Raw genomic sequence first — 21603 nt, forward strand, 5'->3', positions numbered from 1 at the left:
CGGCCGACCTTGGACAGATCACGTGACAGACTGGTCAGTCCCGGTCAGGGTGTAACACAAGCCTCTCTGCTGTCACACAATCGACGAGCAGGAAGTGAGAACAATGCGATGCAATGCTGTAGCTGTTAAGGCGAGAGACGCGTCTGCAGGTGTATGTGTACACAGAAGCCTCGCTGTGCTTCGTAGTTTGCTTTCTATTGCAGAAACGGGAGCAAGATCAAAGGGATGCAATGCCCGACAACTCCCTCTAGCAGACGACACTGTCTTCCCACTGAAAAACAGGCCCTAAGAACGTGGTTCTTACAATGAAGTTGAGCAGAGTAACTAGTTGGGCTTGTTGGTTGAACGTAGTAGACGGCTACAGTGCGGGAACTGACGAAGACAAAGGAGGCGCACACAGTACTCAGAGCAGTGTCTGTGCACTTTGCGTTCCTCCTCTGTCTCCGTCGGTTCCCAAGCTGTAGCCTTCTACTAGTAGTTCTTACGCTCGAGTAAAAGGCCTCCAACCAAACCGCCAGAAAAGTTTATTTAGGCAACCTATGTAATTTCTACAGATACTTCGCAACAACGCCTACAGAATGTATACATAGACAGCGCTTAGATGTATTAAACATTTTGCCAACTAATGCCTACAGACTTTCTAACAAACCATGTGGAAAGCTATGGGCAGTGGATCAAATGACTGAAAATTCAACAGACTGGTCGCTTGACGCACTAGTCGGCCTCGGTCAGAGCGTGACATGATGGACATGTCGGAGAAGTGAAATCAACGTGCTGAAACGCTGTAGCCGTTGTGGCAACGGGTGCGCGAAGCGACAGAAGTTTCCCTACGGTTTCACTTCAGCAGACGATATGACAGACGGCACTGTGTTCCCATAAGGCCCACCTCGAAACAGTGCACATATTATATCTTAGATTTGATGAAATCTCCTCGGGTCAGTGGTTATCACGGAACAGGTTTCTTTGAACACGGACACCGACCACATAAGAAATCTAGAAGCTCGAAAAAAAAAAAACAACAACCACACACACACACTGATGACCCGTTTCAGCTCCTGCACGGAAGCGTTTTCCAAATTGGCGACACCGGAAGTTGAGGCTAGTAGCACAGTGCACTGTGCTTGTAGTAAACTGCTGTTACCGCCATCTCGGAGAAGGCTCCCATGCTGGAGACCGAATCGTCATTGGTTCTTTGTTCCAAGCCTCTAGTTTTCTTATGGGGTCGTAGTAGACCAAATGCAAAAGCACTGAAGAGAATATTTTATTAAAACGTGTCGCATGTATCTTGAGACACTTCTTATTGAACATTTGCTAACAATTTAAATAATACATGCGAAATGCATAGGCGGAAGAAGTTGGAAGATGGGCGTTCGCCTTCTGTGCCGATCTGTTGTAATGTCGAGGGTTCACTTCTTTCATAGCTTCTGGCATGCTTTTACTGCTTCTGATGTTTTACATCGGGTATATTATTCAAGTGGCTGGATGGGCGATTTGATAGTTCAAGCTCCAATCACTGACGTTCCTGTACACAGTTCGGGCATCGAGTCGACGTCTTGTAAATGTTACAAAACTGCCTCAAAGAAGTAAAAATATTCTGAATCTGTGCTGCCGCAGTGTGCCTTTAGTGAGTCTTAAAAAAGTAAGAAACGTAATGAAACTGTTTTCTGTGCCCATAAATTATTGGCACCGCAAGCGGCTATAAAGATACGCGAGCCAGTGCGCGTGCATATTGTAGGGGTTGGAGGACGGACTTCGCGGATGAAAACCCAAACTTGGGAGGAATTTATTCTACATTATTTACAAGGAGGGTGAGCGTCAATTAACAGTCGTACAGACATTACGGGCCGGCAGCAACTCGGACGCTGCGGCCCGCGGCAAGAAGTTCGAGAGAGGTGAATCAGGGAATCAGGGAATGTCCCAGAATGCTCAGGTCTCTCTGGAAGGCTTCTTATAAGCCCTTCGAGCACTGCAAGTCACGTCATGTTTGACCAATGGGAGAGTCCACTCCGATGACGCCACTTGCAGCCAATGGTAGGCGCCCGTGTCGTGGTGTCACACCAGGCGGGGCTCTCTGCTGTCTTGCCTCGCAGACTGGCAATCCACTTGTAGGCTGGAGAAGGAGCGGGGTCACACCTGGCGGGGCTCTCTGCTGTCTTGCCTCGCAGACTGGCAATCCACTTGTAGGCTGGAGAAGGAGCGGGGGGGGGGCGCCCGTGCACCTGCTTCATTGACGGATGCCCACCTGCTCCCGGTGACTCGGCTCCGCAGCGGTGGCAAATGCCTTCTTCAAAGACGAAGGGGGTCGATTGAGCTCCATTGTCCCAGGCCCCCTTCTAATCCCGGCGACGCACGAACTTGTTGCCTTAAACTTGTTTTCTCGGCCGCTTCTCTGGAATGCGCTTTCCTGCTCCTGCATTCCTCAATTAGCTGTGCTGCCACTCGAAGCGGTTTGGGGAACTCGAAGTAGCCTCAGGAACCAGCTCCATATCTAACAGCTCGTCCTCGCCCCGGTTGTTCTGAATGGCCGGTGAACTCAATTCGCTGGCCAGGAGGAACGCTGAAAGAAGCTGCAGGGTACTGGGGTCGAGCCTCGTTTGACGAACTTCGGGATCCTTGGCCCTGGAGAACAGACGTCAAACAAACAAAACAGCACAGCGCTGCACCACGCGTAAGCGCAGGCTCTTCACCCCTGACTCGCCAGACTATTACTGAGTCAAAATCAACCCTGATCTTTTATTTCCCCAATTTCGACAACAGTTCCAACCACCCTTCCAAACAGCTATCCATTTCTCCTCGATTGCCGACAAGACCAGAGTACTATTGTTGTTGCAAAACAAAAGGGTCGTTGACGATGCAAACAACAAATGAAAACAGCCGAACATAACTTAAGTGACCTAACTACACGAACAGCATGTTTCCAATCTATCGCAGTGGCGTACTTATCGCACGTAATGGTGCCACTGAACAATCTGGTCAACCTCACAAGTACGTAATCACAAGCGCACTAGCCTTGTGGTCACTAAACAAAACGCGTACTTGCGTTGTAGGCAAACTTTTCACTTACGCTTACTCACGTTTCTTCCCTGAAAGTCCTACAGGACACGTGACGTAAACGAACAATTAAACTCGCGGGACTTACACACTCCGCAGAACCCTTAAAATAATGCGTCTTAATAACTCGTTCCACGCATACTTATCAGAGAAGTCAGAATACGGCTGCCCTCACACACACACTAGCAACCCAGTCATAAAGTCTGCTTCCTTCCGTCCACACAGGACACGCGCAAATGGAACTAAGAACGCTTCGCCGTGCAAATCATGCACTCACTGAAAATCTACGCGCTTAACCTTAGTAAATTCAAAAACACTTAAAAAGAAAAGGTTAAATAACACACGCGCTTTACCATAGGCCTCTGAACGATAACCTTGACCCTCAGGTTACTTACACACACACAAAGAAAGCCTATCTACTTATTAATGAGCATCTCGCGAGACTACATGTTTACACAAACTCTTCAAATCTTTCAAATCTCGAGCTTCTCAAACGAAAACACAAACAAAGCTCATACGTTTACATATTGAAAGAAACTCTAGTCTCAAATCGCGAAATTTTCCGATGCTCAAAAATAAAAAGCAAAACACTTCATTTCTACGGAAGCGCTCCAGGCCTCCTTTTCCAAACGCTTCCGTCTGACTCATACTTTGAGTCGAACGCGGGGTGGACGTGGTCTGAAAGCTACTCTGGCTGCCGAGAGACAACAAAAGGGCTGATTCACTATCAGCTCCCCCAAGACGTTACGGTCTACTGCCAATTTGCGTCCCCGCGCCCCGCTTTCAACACGAACTCGATTGACCGCGTCGCTACTCCCCACCTGGTCTCGTCCTGCCACCTTGCGTTTCTTCGAACTGCACGCTGAGCTATGAAAAGAACTACGGAACGACGAGGAGATTAACACCCTCGTGCCCTTTGTCCGCGTCCGTGCAGAACATTCTTCGCGGTCCCCCTTTGACCGGTGGCTTGAACGTTTTCGATGCGTCAACATCGTCCGAGACGACCGCATCTTTTTCCTCGCGCCCTGCCCTTTTGGGTTTCTCGCCATCATTGGCGGCGCTACATTAATTACCGACTTTCGGTCTCTACCGCGCATCTTTTTACGGCGCTTTCTCTTTGCACTCGCTTTCATGTCGCCTTCTCGTGCTTCGTGCTGGCCGGTACACATTTCGTCGGCCCGGATCGGCCTCTTACCCGCACAGTCTGAGTGATTCTCACTTAAATCAACACTATCTCTGCCTCGACTGGCGGACAGCCCAACCGACTCTGGAACAATGCAGCAGGCTTTACTCGAGTAAGACAACTCGCACTCTTGCGAACTGCCCTCTACTACATTGCCCAGCTCACGCTGTGCATCGGCACACAGCCCGTCGGTATCGATCGCTGTCTCACGCGCACAGTCCGAATGATTATTAACTGAATCATCCCTCTCTAGGCTATCTAGACTGGCGGAGAGCCGCACCGATCCCTGAACAATGCAGTTGTTCTCTCGTGGACTACGGAGCTCGCCATCCCGAGAACTACTCTCAATTGCATCGCTCAGCTCGCACTTCACTTCTGCACGCAGATCTGGCGCGACATGGGTGCTCGCCTCTGTTGGGTCAGCAGTACCCTTTTCTTCGCTAGCAACCTCGCTAACATTACCAGCGACGCACACGCTCGGTAACTGTGCCAATTTGTTCGCAGCTGGCCTAGCTGTCTCTACAGTCATCTGTTGGCACAGCACCTCGTCGCTCTCACTACGGCCTTTAACGGCCTCTGTTGCCACTAAGGCATCGTTAGCAGCTAGCTTTCTCCCTTCACTTATCAATCGGCAGCCAATCTCACAGGCACTACTCTTTTCGTCGGCTTCTGGCGAAAATCTGCGAGACACTTGCTCATTCTTTCGCTCTGTACTATCTACAGAATTCACAGACAGCCGTTGTCTCTGTGCCAATAACTGATCACAATACTGTATCTCTTTGATCAGTGCTGCCTTCTCTCTCTCATACTTTTTCTCTCGCTCAAGCTTACGTTGATTCTCACGTTCGCGTGCCTTCTCACGTTCGTGACGCTGACACCTAAGAGTAAGTTCTTGAAGCTCCTGCTTCCGTTCATTCTCGCGTTCTTCACGCTTAAGCTCACTCCTAAGTTCACGACGCGCTCGCAAACGTACACGACGCTCCCGCTCCCGTGGCTCCTGTATCACTTCCCAAGCAAGCTCAATGCTTTTCTCATCGTTGCCACTATCATTAATCGCCTTTATGATAGCTGGCGTTTCCATCCGTTCGTCCGCCTCAACTCCCAAATCGTCGCACACCAACAACAAGTCTAACCTCGTCAACCTTCTAAGATCCATGGCAGCTGCCCTGACAGGTGGTTAAAACTGTTTTCCTTAATTAATTTGTGCAAACACACAATGCAACAAACTCCCGATTCCCAGAACTATCAAAATTGAACACACAACCTTTGAGTCTGGCGAATCATAAGGAAAAAAACCACGCGCTCACTTACGGTTGCAGCACCCTGCCATCCGGTTCGTTCGTCCGCTGTTCCCGGCTCCTCCGGACTCCCTGGGTCGAAGGCTCGCTCCTTCTTCGCTACTCCCAGTTTCTTCGGACCTCTTTCGACGAAGGCTCACTCTTCTTCGCTCTTCCCGGTTCCTTAGGGTCTCTCACGACGAAGGTTTATCCGTAGCGCTGCCACCAGCTGATGCATTCGGAGGCGATCCTACCGCTGCCAACCAGATGTAGGGGTTGGAGGACGGGACTTCGGGAATGAGAACCCAAAACTTGGGAGGATTTATTTTACATTTTATACAGGGAGGTGAGCGACAAGTATCAGACGTACAGTCATTACGGGCCGGCAGCAACTCGGACGCTGCGGCCCGCTGCAAGAAGTTCGAGAGAGGTGAATCAGGGAATCAGGGCATATCCCAGAATGCTCAGGTCTCTCTGGAAGGCTTCTTATAAGCCCTTCGAGCACTGCAAGTCACGTCATGTTTGACCAATGGGAGAGTCCACTCCGATGACGCCACTTGCAGCCAATGGTAGGCGCCCGTGTCGTGGTGTCACACCAGGCGGGGCTCTCTGCTGTCTTGCCTCGCAGACTGGCAATCCACTTGTAGGCTGGAGAAGGAGCGGGGTCACACCTGGCGGGGCTCTCTGCTGTCTTGCCTCGCAGACTGGCAATCCACTTGTAGGCTGGAGAAGGAGCGGGGGGGGGGGGCGCCCGTGCACCTGCTTCATTGACGGATGCCCACCTGCTCCCGGTGACTCGGCTCCGCAGCGGTGGCAAATGCCTTCTTCAAAGACGAAGGGGGTCGATTGAGCTCCATTGTCCCAGGCCCCCTTCTAATCCCGGCGACGCACGAACTTGTTGCCTTAAACTTGTTTTCTCGGCCGCTTCTCTGGAATGCGCTTTCCTGCTCCTGCATTCCTCAATTAGCTGTGCTGCCACTCGAAGCGGTTTGGGGAACTCGAAGTAGCCTCAGGAACCAGCTCCATATCTAACAATATTCACAAACCTCGAGTGGTTCGTTAAAACAATGCTCCCTCCGGCCGACCCGTCCTAACAAATTATGAGCATAATAGAGGAAAGGCTGCAGTTCTTTTGCTATATAAAGTCTACAGAATGTGCACCGACATGTTTGTTACCACCTCAACCTTTCTCTCCATTACTACCCACATAGTTTGCGCGAACAACGCGTTAAGAAACACTATATGAACACGTGGGCAAAAGCAACTAGGGCTGTTAACGACTTGTCTGAGAGAGTCTGCACACCATACTGGTCAAAAGGACGGGTCCGTAATCAAGCAAAACTGTCTATTCGAAGTCTATATACAAGCTATGAAATATCTCAATTTACTTATAAAAGAGATCAAGTTGGCAAACATAGTTTTGCCAAGGTCAGTGAGAAGCAGTTCTCAGGAACAAAAAACTGGACGAATTCGGCCTTAGATCCTGTTGCAAACTAATAGCGGTTCCCTGAGCCTTTGACACTCGTCAGCAGAGTACGAACGTCATCATGCGCTTGGGCGCCGGTGACATAAAAAACGGCGCATTATTTCTGACCAAGACATCCAGCATTCTTTCATGCCTACGGGAAATGGTCGGTAGACTAGACTAAACCTTTGCACATTCAAGTTCTCTGAATCTCGTGTTGAAGGAATGCCCGCTGCCCTGCACAGTCGCCAGTTGCACCTGTACTTTTTTTGCGCGCGACCTATTATATATGTGTATATAACGTAGTGCGTTACTGGCGCACTAAAACAAGAAGCTGGGAGTGAGAATTGCGGTTGAGCTCCAGTGTTGGGCTCTAGCCAATTCCGGGTCCGGGTTCTATATCTCTCTCACTCGGCGACTTGAATCGAGGAGCACGATCAATCAGTATTTCGGTGAGGGTGTGCGTCATGTCAGGGGCATGTTGCACGCCCATTATGCTGCGGTCATGGCTCACTTCCAACGCCGCTAGAGATAAAGGGCCAAAGATAAGTTCCGATTTCGGGTTTACCACGCGCCCGGCGCGATCAACGGGGCCAACAAAAGAAACCACCTGATATTCAAGCTCCACGAGTCATGATAACGGACGGCGACATTTCTTGTGAAGACCCATGATGACCGCGATAGTGACTTTTCATAATCCCGTACGATGCCACCCTTTACGTTACACGTAGCTAAAGTTGCACTCCACGTTCTCGCCTCTATATAACACTCCAGCCAGCGTACCGTACTTGTGAAGCAATGCGCAAGCTATGCCGCATTGCAAACACCAAATCTTGTAGATGCACACTAAAGATATATACGCAGCTACTTCACGAGGTCTATGGCAATGGAACTTGTTTGTCGAGCGAGTAACTGTGATTAAAGATATATGCACAGAGAGGTACATATGACACTTTTTAGTTAATCTCCAAGTTTCTGCCCAATATGTTAAACACCAGCAGAAATCAACGATTGTACACGATTGCATACTTTTCTTTTCAGCGAAAGTGATAAGCTCCCAGTCAGGATTTCGCAATACCTGCCATGTGCACTCCAACCCATTTTTATTATTCCGTAAATGTCCTTCTCATGATGGGAGTCCCCTGTGATTGTGTTATTGCTGTATAAGAAAATAAACACTTGGTAGTGAGATTTTGCTTTCATCATCTTTCTTCGGTGCGTCGTTTTCTTTTTTAATACGTCGGGCTTAGGGGTGTCGAAATGGCAAACGTGTAGGCTTGCTTCTTATATATATATATATACATACATACATACATACATATATATATATATATATATATACATATTATCTTGCAGGCCACATATCTGTCTACCAAGACAGGAAGCGAATTTTTTTTTCCTCTTGGACCACTATACTATTAGGCAGCATTGCACAGCAAACACAGTTCTAATTTTTTCAAGTCGTCGCGAAAGCTATAACTTTCGTGGTGAGCATTTTTACTGGGGACATGCCTCCTATATCAAAACAAATGCCAATAGCTGTACATTGCCAGCGTACGGAAAGACGAAATAGCACCCTGCGCCAGAACGAGACTATTTCAATACTGGCATGGTCTCAGGGTAATCTGCTAGTCCCACCAGTTTCGCCTACACCTGCCGCTAGGGCTGCCTAGCGAAACCACTGAATCGTCATTTCCTACTTGCATCACCATTCTTTGAACTGCTTTCCATCTTTCCATATTTATAACCACTGCCACTCCTGCAATAGCCCTATCACATCTACTATGTAAAAACAAATAAATTACTAGCGTCCACATCGATCGTCCCAATGTTACGCGAACAATTTTGCCTAGCCAAAAGCCCAAACCCATATTAATGTTCGGGCTGCCGCGTTCGAGCGCTATCACGTTGCGTCGTCGCATCATGGTCAGCGTATTATAGTTTTAAACCATTTAGCCAATCTCGGGCACCTTTGCCTCGCGATAAGGCCAAGAGGAAGTGTCAGCGCGAATGCGAATCTATAGTTTTTCTTGCTTCATCCGCTCGATAGTCTGCGTTCGCTCGCAGCCGCCACCTGTCGAAAACGTCAGTTGCAGAGGGGCTTATGGCTATTTCTGGCTGAGCATCCTGTACAACTGCATATGTTTTCCGTTACGCGAATAAACTACCACCAGTCCTCAGTAGCAACATGCCTTCGCCACTTCTCTCCGTCCTGCTTGACATCTTAGAGAGAACGAGGGACTCACAAAGTTTAATTATATATGTCGGAGATGTTAGCCTGGCTGATCACCTGGCATGCGGCTTCAGGGGATGGGTTATAATTATGGCATGCACAGTGGTCACGTAAAAAAAACGCAAACAGCAGATACAGTGAGAGAGATACACTCACATATACGCAATAGCAGTTGCTATACGAACGGGTGGATGTCTGACTTTCCCTTTATTAAATACGCAATAAATGCATTTGCAAAGTTTCGTTAAGGGTCCGCGGACCTCAGATACACCAGCAGTGCTTTTGTGCCGCCTTGGCGCTATACTTTAGACGATGCGCTATCCGTACGCTCAATGCAAAATTAAATTGTGGCGTTTTACGTGCCAAAACCACTTTCTGATTATGAGGCACGCCGTAGTGGAGGACTCCGGAAATTTTTGACCACCTGGGGTTCTTTAACGTGCACCTAAATCTAGGTACACGGGTGTTTTCGCATTTCGCCCCCATCGAAATGCGGCCGCCGTGGCCGGGATTCGGTCCCGCGACCTCGTGCTCAGCAGCCTAACACCATAGCCACTGAGCAACCACGGCGGGTACGCTCAATGCAGGTGAGAGACAGTTGGGTACATATGCGCATTCGATGCCTCCGGGCAGCGCGTAGCGGAAGGCACGTGTTGCACGCGTTATGCTAAAAACGGGGTCAACGCGGCGCGCTCACCTTGGCACCAAACCCTGACGGGATAGCGTTACCGAAGAGGGCTGCTGGTTAGTGCATGTATACTGCGAATTTCCTACAGCCCGTGTTTGCACCGGACCCCCATACGCAGCTGCCTGTAACGTGTTCGTGGGCGTTTACGCATATATATAGGTTTGCGCGTGCGAGAATTGTCACGAGGCTATGTATGCGACAGGAACGACGGAACAGAAACACGTACATGCGAGCGCACTGAGCTGCGGTGTAACCTTGCCCCGAAGGCTCAGCGAACGTGACGCGTTCTGGTGTGGAGAACAAGGCACGACGGGCGGGATGTACCCGCGGTGGCCGCATTCCAACGGGAGCGCAATCGAGTGAAAGGAACGCGCATGAACTTAGATCCAAATGTATGCAGTCGAGCGATTTTTTAGCAGTACCGCACGAACGTAGACTAGCCTATGGGTAGCCTACATGCAAGCTCTGTTTACAAAGCTTGTATGTAGGCTCCCAATAGCGGCCGGCCTGTCAGCGCCTTCTAACGGCGCGACGCGTGATCTTGCCGATATATCTTGCTGACCTCTTTTGCTCTTGCTGGTCTCGTCGCTGACCCGCGGGCCAGTCGACGCTCGCGCTTTACTGCTAACGAATTTGTTCATTGTACGTTAAAGGAACCGCTTAAGAGAAACCTAAAGTCAGTTTGGACTGCAGCTAATACAGGTATTCGATGAAAACTATATTCTAGTTAATGAAGAAGAAAATGAAGCTCTAAGACTCTGTGCTTGTTTTTTGTTACTAATTTTGCGTGGAAGCCTCAACGCCGGCATGTCAGTGCGATGTCCCGGATTGCAAAGTATTCGTATTTTAGGCGGTCCGGAGGCCAAAGCTTACAGAACAAAGACCCTGGTACCTTAACGTTGCTTGTGGCGCCGTAGTATATAGTTCTCCAAAGTTGCAAAATTCAATGTTTGGCTACTTTAGAGTACAGTGCAGCCCGATCTTCACAGGATTAGAGGTTAACAGGCCACGGGACAGACGCCGTCGACATGCCATATTACGGCGAGCCGGTGCGAGAACTTCCAAGGCGGCGTCAGCACCGGCATTTCATTTTTGTGTCATCTGTGGCTTACCTATGGCCTCCTGTAATGATATATAATACAGTTTCTCTTTTCGTGTTATCGAAGGGTAATACACCAATAGAGCTGAAATACTTTTTTCGCTTATGTGTTATTTTCAGAAAAACTCGTGGTGGTTTAACAATTAATTCCGAGCACCTCCGCAACGACGTATCTCATAGACCAACTGCAGCTTCGAGACGTTTAACTCACTCACTCACTCACTCACTCACTCACTCACTCACTCACTCACTCACTCACTCACTCACTCACTCACTCACTCACTCACTCACTCACTGTGAACGAAACTCTTTGCCCATCCCTGACCCTTGCGCCATAAAACTCCATTAATCATCAATCAATCTGAGTTCAACGCATACAACAGAGACCGCGTGCTTGCTGGAATTGTCTCTCCCTTCACCACTTTTCGAATTAATCATTAAGTGAAGAGATAACCTGCGCAGGTGGAAAGTCTTTTGAGGGATGGCTGGGACATGGGTTAAATGCCGACTCCCTGGCCTAATTAATGAGTCACGTGCCGAGATTCAGATGCAAGAGGTTTACCCCGCGGCAACCATAACTCAAACACAGCATCGCTGTGCTCAAATGACGTTTGTCTAGCTGGAAGTCATTCCGCAATGAGATAACTGTCGGCATTAATTCTGTTCTTCGAAGAGCGGCCTGTGTAGCACGTGCCATTGAGACTGCAACTACAGGAAATCGGACGTCGGCTGATTGTTAGAGCCACTATATTCCGCGCACATTCCAGCGGTTCAGGCGTCTGTAGATCGTGCTATGCAGAGCCCGTGTTTGTTACAAAGACGAAGCCATACATTACAGCGCACGCTCGTGTTTTTTTGTTTTTGTTTTTACTACGAGGGTGTACTCCGTCAGATCCAAGGCCAAGGTCACGGGTATACTCAACTTCCTCGAAGCTACGTGCCCAAAGCCGATGTACACAAGTCAGAAATGGCGCAGCGTCGTTCATGATGCGCTAACGAAACCATAAAAAAAAGCCGATCGCGTTCCTTCGTGACGTTTTTATTATACGCATAATCGCTTCCGTGCACGCCACAGCGGCGAGTCTGAAGAAGCACGCCAGACGTGTCAGGTTTCCTGCAGGTGTGTGCTCGCCCGTCTACGCGCTGTACGGAACCACTGCATGTGTGCAAGGGGGCGCTGCGAGCGCATTGTGTGGAAACACGCGTAGTTACGGACATCACGTTTTTATTATACGCATAATCGCGTCCGTGCACGCCACAGCGGCGAGTCTGAAGAAGCACGCCAGACGTGTCAGGTTTCCTGCAGGTGTGTGCTCGCCCGTCTACGCGCTGTACGGAACCGCTGCATGTGTGCAAGGGGGCGCTGCGAGCGCATTGTGTGGAAACACGCGTAGTTACGGACATGACGTTTTTATTATACGCATAATCGCGTCCGTGCACGCCACAGCGGCGAGTCTGAAGAAGCACGCCAGACGTGTCAGGTTTCCTGCAGGTGTGTGCTCGCCCGTCTACGCGCTGTACGGAACCGCTGCATGTGTGCAAGGGGGCGCTGCGAGCGCATTGTGTGGAAACACGCGTAGTTACGGACGTGACGCTCTTATTATACGCATAATCGCTTCCGTGCACGCCACAGCGGCGAGTCTGAAGAAGCACGCCAGACGTGTCAGGTTTCCTGCAGGTGTGTGCTCGCCCGTCTACGCGCTGTACGGAACCGCTGCATGTGTGCAAGGGGGCGCTGCGAGCACATTGTGTCGAAACACGCGTAGTTACGGACGTGACGCTTTTATTATACGCATAATCGCTTCCGTGCACGCCACAGCGGCGAGTCTGAAGCGCGCCAGACGTGTCAGGTTTCCTGCAGGTGTGTGCTCGCCCGTCTACGCGCTGTACGGAACCGCTGCATGTGTGCAAGGGAGCGCTGCGAGCACACTGTGTCGAAACACGCGTAGTTACGGACGTGACGCTTTTATTATACGCATAATCGCTTCCGTGCACGCCACAGCGGCAAGTCTAAAGAAGCACGCCAGACGTGTCAAGTTTCCTGCAGGTGTGTGCTCGCCCGTCTACGCGCTGTACGGAACCGCTGCATGTGTGCAAGGGGGCGCTGCGAGCGCATTGCGTGGAAACACGGGTAGTTACGGACGCGACGCTTTTATTATACTCATAATCGCTTCTGTGCACGGCACAGCGGCGAGTCTGAAGAAGCACGCCAGACGTGTCAGGTTTCCTGCAGGTGTGTGCTCGCCCGTCTACGCGCTGTATGGAACCGCTGCATGTGCGCAAGGGGGCGCTGCGAGCAGATTGCGTGGAAACACGCGTAGTTACGGATATAGACAAGAAAACCATGGCCAGGCGGCGCTACTGCGCCTCTTGACAGCGCCCCCAATGTGGAAGCGTCAAGTCGGGCGGTCGCGCCGTGGCGCAGTCTCCGCTTTGTTTACATTGTGTTGTCCGCGCTTTTCTTCGCTGCTCGTGCTCACGGCGCTCCGTTTTCGACGGCGGCAGATCGCCTGCTTGCGCAACAGCCATGCAAAGATTGCCGTGCGGTTGCAAGAAGGCTGCCGACGCCGACAGCTTTTTTTTCGTGGCGGCAACCTCACGATAGGGGAGCGTCTGCTTCCGAACGTGTACGGCGTTGAACTAATTGTGGACGGTGATGTGATAGTGAAAGCCAAGTGCGTGTCACAGGTGTCCGACAAGATCGTAGACGACGTCGAGTTAGAGGTACGCACCATGTTCAGAAATTTAGCCACTTTTATTTCAATTACAACATAAGTCACACTGGCAGCAGAAACTTCTGTTGTCATACTACTCGGTGACTGCAGATCCATTGGGCTGCTTCTTGATGGTTCCGTCACTTCACAAAGGCTTGTTCTGGAGTCTGTTTCACACGTGTCTTGCCGCTGCTCAAGAGCTGCGTCGCTGCAGTAGGAAAGCACATGTCCCAGTGGTGCTGACTGCTGAGAAGACTGTTGTGATTGCCATTGGTCTGTTTGGCGCCGCTTCCATCTGCATCGCATATGAGTGAAACAGTATGTATGCCTATTTGTTGTGGGGATTAAATTACTCCCAATAATATGTTTGCAAAGGTAACGTTCCTGTGATTGTGTGCATATATTATTCTACAAGAGTGCTACCACTACAAGTTACGATACTTGCACACTTAGATACTTAGAAAGCATGGGGAAACAACAAACATAACGCGCACGTCTCGAGCGGTTGCTATCCGATCTGCCGCTTCCCGACGCACGCGACGACCGCGGCTTGCATTAAATACGGTCTGATACCACACACAAGTAGCGCGCGGCCCCTTTCGTTACCTGCACAACTAGTAATTTAAGTTGCAGCGTTTGGAAAAAGGAAATAACTCTCTTGAGCTCGTCCATGCCAATCGCGAGGGAAGGCACAGTGAAATCAAATAAATTCGGAGGTTCCAAGTGCCAAAACCGTGCCAAAACCACGAAATCAATATGAAGCCCGCTGTAATGGGGAGTCTCAGGAATAATTTTAAGCTCTGGGGGTTCTTTAACGTGCACAAAAATCAAAGCACACGGTAACAAGGGTGTTCTTGCATTTTGCCCCTATCGAAATGCGGCCGCCGTGGCTGGGAATCGAGCACGCGTCGTAGAGCTTAGCGGCGCAACACGCCTGCATTTACCGCTAACAAACGGCGGATGCCACCACAATTCAACAACGCGACACGACTAAACAAACGGCCGTGCACTAAAAACAGGCATATGACTATTCCGCTTTCAAGATATTACACGCGAATGCGAAAGTATGAGACTTACTCGACTCGGCCGCGCACTGCAGTTATCCATGCTTGTCGTCTGTCCTTATCGTCCCACTTCCCAGGAAATCTGTAGAACTTCACGGGCGGCGTAGGACCTTTCGTGTTTTCGAGGCTGCTGTGGCAATCAACAACACATCAGTATTGCGTGCCACCTTTCCTGGCTGATGAGGTCGCACTCGGCATCGCAAAAACCACGCGCACGAGCGCTCCCGCCGTACAGAACACGGGCGCGCGCCAGCGCAGCGACGACCCTCCAAACTTCCATTGGTCCGCTAGGGGAGCATTCGGCGCTGGTGCCGCGCGGGCAAACTTTAGGTTGCCTCGTCTATATACGTAGCCGTATGTGCGGAATATAACCAACCCTTATATGTAGTTTTCACTGATTACGAGAAAGCATTTGATTCTGTCTAAACCTTAGCAGTCATGGAGGCATTACGGAATCAGGGTGTAGACGAGCCATATGTAAAAATATTGAAAGATATATATAGCGACTCCACAGCAACCGTAGTCCTCCATAAAGAAAGCAACAAAATCCCAATAAAGAAAGGCGTCAAGCAGGGAGATACAATCTCTCCAATGCTATTCACAGCGTGTTTACAGGAGGTATTCAGAGATCTGGAATGCGAAGAATTGGGGATAAGAGTTAATGGAGAATACCTTAGTAACTTGCGATTCGCTGATGATATCGCTTTGCTTAGTAACTCAGGGGAGCAGTTGCAATGCATGCTCACTGACCTGGAGAGGCAAAGCAGAAGAGTGGGTCTGCAAATTAATCTGCAGAAAATTAAAGTAATGTTTGACAGTCTCGGAAGAGAACAGCAGTTTACGATAGGTGGCGAGGCACTGGAAGTGGTAAGGGAATACATCTACTTAGGGCAGGTAGTGACCGCGGATCCGGATCATGAGACTGAAATAACCAGAAGAATAAGAATGGGCTGGGGTGCGTTTGGCAGGCATTCTCAGATCCTGGACGACATCTTGCCACTATTCCTCAAGAGAAAAGTGTATAATAGCTGTGTCTTACCAGTGCTCACCTACGGGGCAGAAACCTGGAGGCTTACGAAAAGGGTTCTACTTAAATTGAGAACGACGCAACGAGCTATGGAAAGAACGATGGGTGTAACGTTAAGGGATAAGAAAAGAGCAGACTGGGTGAGGGAACAAACGCGAGTTAATGACATCTTGTTGAAATCAAGAAAAAGAAATGGGCATGGGCAAGACATGTAAGGAGGAGGGAAGATAACCGATGGTCATTAAGGGTTACGGACTGGATTCCAAGGGATGGAAAGCGTAGCAGGGGGCGGCAGAAAGTTAGGTAGGCGTATCAGATGAAGTTTGCAGGAACAAAATGGCCACAATTAGTACATGACAGGGGTAGTTGGAAAAGTATGGGAGAGGTCTTTGCCCTGCAGTGAACGTAACCAGGCTGATGATGATGATGATGACGTAGCCATAGAATTCGCAACGAAAATTTTAACAGGGATCTCTGGCGCTTCGATCATGCATAGTATGGGAATTACGATTAGTACGAGGATTTGTCTAATCTTCGGCCTTGTGGCTTCGAGCGCTCTTGTGACGTTATTTATTTCGCTAATTACCTTTCGAAATTAAAAATAAAATAAGGTTGTGGGGTTTCAAGTGCCAAAACCACTTTCTGATTATGAGGCACGCCGTGTGGGGGAGCCAAGTTCAAAAATTTCTGTCGATAACTTTCCATGTTCTTGTCTAATAATCAATTATCGCCAAACTTTAAAAAATGAGTTTCCAAAGAATGCTATATCAAATAAAGTTGATTTAGTGTTTGTCTTTATAGCATCCCTTCAAAAACAGGTAAAGCGTTAAGTCGGTTTTCTGCGTCAGTATAGTTAAAAGTTACGCCAACGAATAACAGTCGCCGAAACTATATGGGACCCTTGTCTGTGTATAGTACGCACGAATTTCATGCTGTTGAAACATAATGAATATTGATTGATTGATTTCGTCATCAGATCACATGGCGAAGAAGAAAAAGAAAGAACTTACACAACTATCGTGGTGTTCGATGCTCAAGTGGCAACGTGACAACGCCTGTCACGTTCACAAGTCCTCCGTCTTGCGCTCTTTCTTCGTCATTATATGCGAAAATGCAGCTACAACTTTTGCACGTATGCGTAGAAAGCGCTCACAGCTAAACGTTTTATCTCGCACCTTTTTTATCGCACCACGAGAAGATTGCGCAACCATCTTTCGTAACGTCTCGTCGTACGCAGTGGCCGGTCGTACGATGCGCGTGCGCTATCTAGGCGATTCAAGCTGTTAGTGCAACGAATAGCTTATCGTTCGCCATACAATGTGCAAAGAAAAGTGCTCGTGACCGTGCTCGAAAAACTGGACAATCGCCCCTTCACAGAAGAGAAAATTTTAGGACACTGGTCCAGACGGGTTTCGGCACTCAACTCCTTAAGGGCTTTGCTCAAGTTATTAGGTACATGTGAATTGTGCGAACGCCATTGACTATTGTTGCGCGTAACATCGCGTTACTGTGCGCATTTTTCTTGTTTTTTTTTCTCTCTTCCTTCTCCTTTTATTCCCTTTACCCCTTTCCCCAGCACAGGGTAGCCAGCCGGTATTTACACTGGCTAACCTCCCTGTCTTTCCTTCCCTTTTGTCTCTCTCTCTCTCTCTCTTGCTTCGTGCATAGCATTCGTTGACGCCGTGCTGCTGCTGTCGGGAGGGCAAACGCCCCGCAATGCAAGCCAAGTCCGCTTTCCCTATTCAAACACAGGTATTTGAACACAGTATTGCAGTATTGGCGAGTTAGAGTTGTACACTCTATGAACAGTTTAGCTCCTTTTTTCTTTAGTTTTGCAATTCTTCCACAACTTAATGAAAAATCGACGGCCCAAATAACAGAATCTGCTGCCAACAGTATCTTGACTCAAGCTTTTTAAATGTGGAAGCCTTACAAGCCCCATATAGCGAAAGTACGCGGCGGCGGCGTGGCCAAGTGCTTAAACCACCTTGGGCGGGACCAAAACGTGGTACCAAAAATGGCCGACGGCGCAAAGAGTAAGCACACGTTTTAGAAATAGTTTATTTCAACAAAGGGCGATACGAACGCAGCGTCAAAATTGAATTCAATTGAAATGCCCGTATTGACGTCAAATTCCTCAATGTCTTGAACAACCCGCGCCCCGTGTCTCCCTTATATGCAAAAGCTCACGTAACACTTTTGACGGTGTGCGGGTCACCGTCGTGATTCTCTTCAATTACGCGCAAACGATCGCCCAACACGAAATGGCCCCGCTGCTATCCGCGTATCCATTCCTTGGCCAATTCCTTGGCCAATTCCTTGGCCCATGGCGGGTAGGAGCAACATACGTGACAGGAAACAACAGCACTCTCGACGACGAATTATGACTGCAAAATGAGCTGTACCACGACCATCATGTCTAGAAAGTGTGTGCTTTACATAGTGTGCTTTATGAAAGCACCGGGACCGAATGGAAATACCATAGTCGCTGTCATTTGCCCTCCTCGTGAATATGCGGACAAGTTATCTTGGTCTATTCTTTTCTCCTCATCTTGTCTACACCCTTTCCTTGTCCTCCAGCGCAGAGTACATTTCTTTTTCTCTCCCTGTACGTTTCTGAAATCGCACACAATTGGATCCCACTTGTGGTACGGTAAGCGTTTCGAGTGCCCTTTATCTATAGTGCGTGAGGCTTGGCTATCGGCTCTCTGTCATGCAAAAATAAATGAAAAGGCTGAGTGACGCAAGTCAGAGGACAAAAAGAAAAAAGAAAAGGCGGGCAAGTTACCAGGGCTTTTTTTTTTCTTCTTTTCCTTAGTGACGTCACGGTCATGCCGAATACAATCGTACGCCGCCCTGAAGTGCTCCTGCCACCTCATCGTGACGTCACAGATCTTTGTAGCGTCTTCCCTGCGTCTAGATAGTTGTTTACCGCATTCAAAGCGAACCGAAAACTAGAGCTGGGAAGTTCCGAGAACCTTTACTGTACTAAACCAACCCCCGAATGTGGGAAAATGCAATGGAAACCATGATTCGTGCTGATTTGGTATTCTTTCGTATAAAGAAGCCGACACTTTTTCTTGAAATGCTAAACGAATGAAAACGTAGTTATTAAAAAAAAATAATACAAGTCTCAATTGATTCAGTGTTGCTGCTTAGTATCCCGATGATGGATGGAGACGTTTTTCAAAGAGACAGATATTCTTGAGGGGGAAGGAAAAGGAAAGGACGATAAAAGGTCATGCGCGCAGGCACACACAATGGTGTTGTTCAAGCGCATTTAAAGGCCAACTGCACCGAATTCTCACTTCAACTAAATTTGCAATGAATTAGCAGTATTACCACCAAACCGACATTGGAAAAGCCGCACGGCTGGTAACTGCATAGTTTTATTGTTTGCAGCCTTTAAACAGCACTTAAGAGGAAGCTTTAGTTCGGGCCCAACTCCGACCCGGCGTATTCAAATACATGTAAAACACAAAAACGTTTTTCTGGGATAACTCGTGGACCGATTTTAATAAACTTTGTAGCATTTGACAGAGAAAGTTAAATTTTAGTGACTGTTGGAAGCGGAATTTCTATTTAGGACCTCAATTTCGCTTTAAAATGTTTCAGAAATTCGAAAGTTCGGAGAAAAGTAGAAGAACGATATTTACAAATTAATAGCTCTGAATCAAGAACAGATATTGCAGTTCTCTGAACAACATCCGCTAGATCATTGAAAGGGGGCAAATTTTATATGTTATTTTGTATCTTACGTGAATTTGTTACGATGCGTACAAGGGTCCTGAAAAAGCTGTATATCCATATTACTAAATTTTTCGGGATTCATGTGTAACACGTCACTTTCGTCCGCTTTAGATGTACTGTTAGATCCAATTCACGTAATTGTGATACGAGTTCTCGTTGACGATTTAGAGAGTTGTAAACTTGATAGTTTCCTTTTCTGAAAATTTTCGATTTTTGCGACTTCTTAATAAAAATATTTACGACCTAAATCAAAAATTAGAAACGAAAAGTCTCTATATATTAAGTTTTTCTTTCAAATGCAACAAACCTCGCCAAATTCGGTGCAGTGGTTGCCGAGAAAAACGAATTCTCCTTTTACATGTATTCAGATGGGAGCACCCGAGCTAAAGCTTCCTCTTAAGCAGACGACGTGCGCACCTGGTGGTTGTCGTTGTGACGTAAGTTGCAGGACGCCGATTCCGAAACTTTTCAGCTCGCCGCCGGCAGCCACGGACGTCAGCTTGTTTTGGAGGTCATGCCGAAGGTCGTGCGCATTCCAAACGGCAAATTTCGCACAGTGGCCTTCTTTATATCTACACTATCTCAAATTAGGCATTTTACGAGGTTTAAAATTTTGTTGCCCGTGACATTTAATGTCGGTCGTACAGCCCAGTCATATAAATATGGGCAAGATTGAGATTTTCTCCGTTCTGGCGTGCATAGCAAAAGAAAAGTAACGATGGCTAAAGTTACGATGGCTATAAAGGATATGCAGTGACGTCATCGAAGGCGCCACATTCCCGTAGAGCTAGCACGGCGAGGAGCTACGCGTTATCTCGATTCGTTTCGCCGGCACAGTGGAAGCTGTGAACCAGTATGGCGCGCCCATGTATGCATGCTTGTACACTCTAAGAAAATTTTGCACTCTTTGGGGTGTATATCTGCGACACAACGATAACCGTCATCTGCCTTGATGCGTTTCCTTTCTTTAACGCTGCGAGCCCGGTACTTTCCAGTAACGAACGGCATGCGCGTTATCAGCATGACATATAGCATTCCCGACAGGAAAGTAGCGGGCGCGGCGTTTTCAAGAAAGGAAACGCATCAAGGCAGATGACGATTATCGTTGTGTGGCAGATATATACCCCAAAGGGTGCAAGCGTTTTTTAGAGTGTATGAATCCTGTGCGTTTCATTGCTCTTCAAGTAAGCCTTGCGAAGGTTCGTTGCGACCGTAGACAAGCGCACTTTTCCTCACACCATTCGGCAGGATAATTTTCGGCACGTCGCCACTTTCTGTAACTGCAATACCCGCACCGATAACTGCTTCTTATCGTAGTCACACAATACGTCGACGACGTTTCCGTCGCCTGACCGAATAAAAAGGGCAGCAACGCAATCTCTGCAAGGCGTACGCGTTTGGGGCTTTTTTTAATGCGATATACGCTCTTATCGCTCGTGCATACCTCGGGCCACGATGCCCTTTTGTTATCCGCAGGTGGTGGCGCTGTTTACGATTGCCAGCTGTTATCGCTGTCAGGAGACCCCACTTGTCGTGTGGTAAGTATTTCGAGTGCACTTGACCTAGTAGTGCGCGACGCCTCGCTATCTGGCTCTCTCTCTCTCTCTCTCTGCTGGAAAAATAAATGAAGCTGGCTGACGCAACTCAAAGAGGACGAACAAGGAAGAGGTAGGTCAAGTGACTTGGATTCTTCTTTTTTTTTCTCCTGAGTGAATATCGCGTTCGATAGTTATCAGATAATCTTGTGGTGAACAGGTACGTTTCATGTGTGTTCTGAATTGAATTCTGCGGTTTTCCGTGCCGAAATCGCGATTTGATTATGAGGCACGCCATACTGGGGTGACTCTGGATTGATTTTGAACACCGGGGGATCTTTAACATGCCCCGATGCAAAGCACACGGGCGTTGTTGCATTTCGCCCCGATCGAAAAGCGGCCGCCGCGGCCGGGATTCGATCCCGCGACCTCGTGCTTAACAGCGCAACATCATAGCCCCTAAACCACCACGGTGGGGTCCCGTGTGTTCTCATATGATCATACTAGATTATCGGAT

General features: G+C 48.5%; 1 protein-coding gene and 1 long non-coding RNA gene across 3 annotated transcripts in view; both read right to left on the reverse strand.

Annotated features, from left to right (window-relative positions):
- The window catches only part of LOC139047747 (fatty acid CoA ligase Acsl3-like), a 62927-nt gene that overhangs the window by 14062 nt on the left and 27262 nt on the right, over window positions 1–21603 (reverse strand). The window lies entirely within an intron of this gene.
- LOC139047353 (uncharacterized) lies at window positions 13733–15109 on the reverse strand. The gene is made up of 2 exons (XR_011507110.1): window positions 14788–15109; window positions 13733–14005 (listed from the first exon to the last, which is right to left on the reverse strand). It is a non-coding gene; the product is annotated as an uncharacterized lncRNA (long non-coding RNA).

The sequence above is a fragment of the Dermacentor albipictus genome, chromosome 7 (assembly GCF_038994185.2).
Source record: "Dermacentor albipictus isolate Rhodes 1998 colony chromosome 7, USDA_Dalb.pri_finalv2, whole genome shotgun sequence".
NCBI classification, from domain to species: Eukaryota; Metazoa; Arthropoda; class Arachnida; order Ixodida; family Ixodidae; genus Dermacentor; species Dermacentor albipictus.